Genomic DNA, 5,282 nt, shown 5'->3' with positions numbered 1-5,282 from the left:
TTTCACGTTCCGCCGCCCCGACCCTCTGTGCCCGTCTCTCTGCGCCTCTCTCTCTCTCTGACTCCTGTCTCCTCGCGCTCCCCGGGGGAGGTTGGCGGGACCAAGCCAGCGGGTCTCAGGGAGGGAGAGGGGAGGGAACGCAAGAGCAATGGGTGGCATCTGTCCCGCCCTTGCCTCCCGGTGGCGGGAGGGAGGGGGGTCCATCAGCACAGTGGGAGGCATGGGTGCTCCTCCGCCACCATGAGGTGATGGCAGCGGGGGTTGTGCCCAGCCCAGAGGTGCAGTCTGTCGCATGCCCCGGAGACGGCTGGCTCCCCACGTGGCAGAGGGGAGGGAGATGGTTCCGTCCCGGCAGGGGGGTGGCGGTCTCCCCTCCGGCCATCCGGGGCCACCCCCGGAGGTGGCACACCGGAGTCCTCTCCCCTCTATGTCGGTCGCGGGTACCTGCGGAGGATGCCTCACCCCACTCAGGGTGTCAGTTCAAAGACCCAGAAGGTCAGCAGTTTGGCCACGTGCCAGCCAGTGCGGGACTCCCTGCTGCTGTAACCCCGGTCTGGGCACCCACGACGATGCTTGTGAAACCTCGCGTGCTCGTCTCGAGGTGCAATGCCGGGCGGCAGCGGTGGCCCCCCGGCGGACGAGAAGTAGTACAACTCTGAGCGGTGGATCACTCGGCTCATGCATCAATGAAGAACGCAGCTAGCTGCGAGAACTAATGTGAATTGCAGGACACATTGATCATCGACACTTCGAATGCACTTTGTGGCTCCGGGTTACTCTCAGGGCTACGCCTGTCTGAGGGTCGTTGTGCCTTCCATCGCCCCAGGGGGTCATCCAGCCCCCACGGAGGGCACGGCTGAGGAGTCGAGGGAGCCCACCTTAGGCCACTCTGTCCTCCCAGGGAGAGAGGCGGACGAAAGAGATGAGTCCCCCCCCACTGCCCTGAGCCGGGAAGCCCATTCAAGGATGGGAGGGAGCAGGCATGTGTCCAGCCCACCCCCCCTGGAGGCTGACAGTGGTAGCTCCACTGGGCTGCCCTCCCAGGGCAGAGCCCGATGCCCACCTGGTTCCCACGCACCGGGGCCGCTTCTGTCGTCCTCCTCCTGCCGCCCAGAAGTCCGGCAGCGGGGAGGGTGGGCACACGGGCATTACCGGGGAGGGGGAGAGGATGGCCTGCCCATATGCCCCTGCCCCCCCGAGGCCAACACCATCCCGCCGCCCCCCGTGACCCTGTTCGGAATGCAACCTCAGATCAGACGTGGCAACCCGCCGAATTTAAGCATATTACTAAGCAGAGGAATAGAAACTAACCAGGATTCCCTCAGTAATGGTGAGTGAAGAGGGAAGAGCCCAGCACCGAATCCCCACCCGGGCGATGGGCACAGGGAAATGAGGCGTACGGAAGTCCATCTCCCCGGTGCCGCCCAGGGGGCCCAAGTCCTTGTGATCGTGCCTCAGCCCGCGGATAGTGTGAGGCCGGTGGCGGCCCCTGGCACATTGGGATCAGGTCTTCCCGGAATCGGGTTGTTTGTGAATGCAGCCCAAAAGTGGGTGGTAAACTCCATCTAAGGCTAAACACCAGCAGGAGACCGATAGTGGACAAGTACCATAAGGGAAAGTTGAAAAGAGCTTTGAAGAGAGAGAGTTCAAGAGGGTGTGAAACCATTCAGAGGTAAACGGGTGGGGTCCGCGCGTTCCACCTGGAGGATTCAACCCGGCAGCCACGGCAGCCGCCCGGGCAAGGTGGATCCCCCTCCCCCTCCGAGGGGGTGGGGGACCATCCATCAGGCAAGCCGGCCGCCAGACGCACTTCCTCCGAGGCGGTGCGCCACAACCAGCTCTGGGTCGGCCAGGAAGGCCACACGGAAGGTGGCTCCCCTCCCCAGAGGGGAGTGTTACAGCCCGTGGCATCAGCCCTCGCCGTGCCCCAGGGTCGTGGGAGACGACCGCAGCTGCACCCTCCCCTGCCCTCACGGCGGGGGCCAGGGGCCCCCAGCGGGACTGTCAACTGGGCTGGACTGCCGTCAGTGCAGCCTGACTGTGTCCCACTGCCGGGCTGCGGGCTCACCTCAGGTGCCCGTGGTCCGCTGCGACGTCTGTGACCCACCCATTCTGTCTTGAAACAGGAACCAAGGAGTCTAACAGGTGCGCGAGTCAGAGGGTGGGCAGGAGACCCCACAGCACAATGAAAGTGAGGGCCAGCATGCGCCGGCTGAGGCAGGATCCCCCCACCCCAAGTGGGGGGGGGGCACACTGCCGGCCCATCTCACCCATCCCGTCGGGGAAGTGGAGCGTGAGCGCACCTGGTGGGACCCAAAAGATGGTGAACTATGCCTGGGCAGGGTGAAGCCAGAGAAAACTCTGGTGGAGGTTCGTAGTGGTCTTGACATGCAAATCGGTCGTCCGACCTGGGTATAGGGGCAAAAGAGTAATCGAACCATCTGGTAGCTGGTTCCCTCCGAAGTTTCCCTCAGGATAGCTGGCGCTCGGCGGACACAGTTTTATCTGGTAAAGCAAATGATTAGAGGTCTTGGAGCCAAAATGATCTCAACCTCTTCTCAAACTTTAAATGGGTAAGAAGCCCAACTCGCTGGCTTGGAGCCAGGCGTAGAATGCAAGCGCCCAGTGAGCCACTTTTGGTAAGCAGAACTGGCGCTGCGGGATGAACTGAACGCTCGGTTAAGGCACCCGATGCCGATGCTCATCAGACCCCAGAAAAGGTGTTTTTAATAAATAACGTCCTATACTTCAAACAATTAGAAACAAAAAATACTTTAACCCCACTCATTTCAGACAAGAACTAAAGCGATATAATTGGTCTGATCTTTATTACTTACCCTTAGATGAAGCTATTCAAAACTTTAACTCCACCTTCTTAGATATATTAAACAGACACGCCCCTGCAAGAACTACTAGAGTAAAGTCAAAACCAGTCCCATGGTTAACTAGGGAAACAAGGCAAAAAATAGCTGAAAGAAATAGAGCCTGGACAACCTGGATGTCCAATAAAAGCCCTAGTACACAGCAAGCCTACCAACCTATCAGGAATCTAACAAAAAAACTAGTAATCCAAGACAAGAGAAACTACTTCATTAACCACCAAACCCAACACATGAATAACCCTAAGAAATTCTGGGCAGGTTTAAACAAATTAATACACCCTGGTAAAACAATCACCCCACCCCCAACATCAGGTTTAACAAAGGACAATATAGCTGAATCATTCAATACATTCTTTACTGAAACCGTACAAACTCTAGCCCAACAATATCTTACTGTCACTACAACATATATCCCCACCCCCACTAACTACATGCCCACTTTTAAACTGCAACTCACCCCAACCTCCTACATAAGAAAACTATTACTCCAGCTGAAACTCACAACACTAGGAATAGATTCCCTCCCTAATGAATTTCTAAAACTGGCAGCAGCAGAAATAGCTGTACCAGTTTCTGTACTAATCAACAGATCAATTACTGAAGCTACAGTACCCCTGATCTGGAAAACTGCCTAAATCATACCTATTAACAAAGGAGGCACTTCCTATGACATATCTAACTACCGACCAATTGCTATACTCTCTCCACTGGCTAAAATATTAGAAAAATGCATCCACCATCAACTTATGTCCTACCTTATAAATGAGGAACTCCTATCTCCATCTCAACATGGTTTCCGTCCAGGTCATAGTACCACCACAGCTCTGTTAGCATTCACAGACACCATAAACCATAACAGAAACAATGGTAAACTTACTTCTGCCCTTTTCTTAGACCTATCAAAAGCCTTTGATATGGTTAGCCATGACAAACTCATCTACCACCTTAAAAACCTAGGATTAGACAACCAATCAGTCTCCTGGTTCGTCAACTATCTTAAGGACAGGCAACAAGCAGTACAGTGGAACAATAACTTGTCTTCACTTTTACCATTCACTTTTGGGGTACCTCAGGGATCAATACTGGGTCCCTTGCTATTCTCAATTTTTACAAACAATCTCTACTCAGTGGCAAATAGCACTAGCCTTATCCAATACACAGTCAATTCCACTATAATCTGCAGTGCCTCTACCCTGCAAGAACTGCACAATAAAACCCAGGATAACTTCCACTCAGTTGAAAACTGGCTTACTGACAATGGACTCATTCTTAACCCCAAAAAGACCAAGATCCTGCTATTTCACCCTCACAAAATACCACCCTTACCGACACTTTCTTTATTCACTCTAAAAATGGTACACTTATCACACCCGAATCTCACACAAAACTACTAGGCGTCACCATTGATAACAAGTTAAAATTTGATATCCACATTAATCTAGCTATTAAAAACACTCACAGAAAGCTAGGTAGTCTCTACAAACACAAGTCCTACATGACCCATACTGCTAGGACCACAATTGCTCACACTCACTTGCTCTCAACTTTACTCTATGCAGCCCTAATCCTAACATATATATCCAAAAAAGAAACCAGCAATCTGGAAACCTGCTATAATCAAATAGCCAAATTTGCTAATAACTCATCTTTTAGAACCCATCACTGTCATAACCTAAAATAATTGGACTGGCTTGAACTGCCAAATTTATTAATCTACAATCAACTTATCACTACTTATAAGCTCCCCTCCCACCCAAATAAAATATCAGCTTTAAGCAACCTAATTAAGCAGTATTCCTGTCCTAGGCTACTCCGCTCCACAGATAAGTTACTATTAACAGTTACTAGATCACATAACCATGCCGGTGATTCCCACTACTCTTATATATCCAAAATTTGGAACTTCCTGCCTCCTTCCATTACCCTGGAATCTTCTCTATCCAAATTTAAGAAATCTATCAAAAGTCATCTCAGTAACAAATGGTTATGTCCCTGCTCCACACCTGACTAACTACAGTCCTGCTCCACTCCTGCTATTACTCTTTCCTCAAACACACAGTCTCCTGATATGACTGTTTAGTCTTATCAATACCATATTCAGATGCATGACGTGACTCTAGATAGGATATTTAATATACTTTATTGTTAGTACATATATTGATCATTGTATATGTCTTTGTAAGAAATTAGTCCTGGGCCCCCTCTTGTTCGGCATTTATTTTTCTGAAGTGCAGGCAAACATAGGGGGATTGTGGCTGACAAAATTTGCAGATGACTGCAAACTGGGCACCATAATTGACACTCCATCAGACACAGACATCCTCCAGAGAGGTCTCATAGAAATGGATAACTGGTGCCAGAGTCATGGCCTTAAGCTAAATGCCAAAAAATGTATAGTCA

The 5,282-nt window shown here is 51.2% G+C and overlaps 1 non-coding gene across 1 annotated transcript; it reads left to right on the top strand.

Annotated features, from left to right (window-relative positions):
* Positions 1 to 651: 651 nt before the first annotated feature.
* On the top strand, positions 652 to 805 carry LOC122793882. Its single transcript, XR_006363589.1, has one exon. It is a non-coding gene; the product is annotated as a 5.8S ribosomal RNA (ribosomal RNA).
* Positions 806 to 5,282: the final 4,477 nt, after the last annotated feature.

Source organism: Protopterus annectens, chromosome 2.part0 (genome assembly GCF_019279795.1).
Source record: "Protopterus annectens isolate FY-2018-M chromosome 2.part0, PAN1.0, whole genome shotgun sequence".
Taxonomy (NCBI): domain Eukaryota; kingdom Metazoa; phylum Chordata; order Ceratodontiformes; family Protopteridae; genus Protopterus; species Protopterus annectens.
The sequence above is the reverse complement of the archived record's forward strand: the minus strand, read 5'-3'. Positions and strand labels throughout refer to the sequence as shown.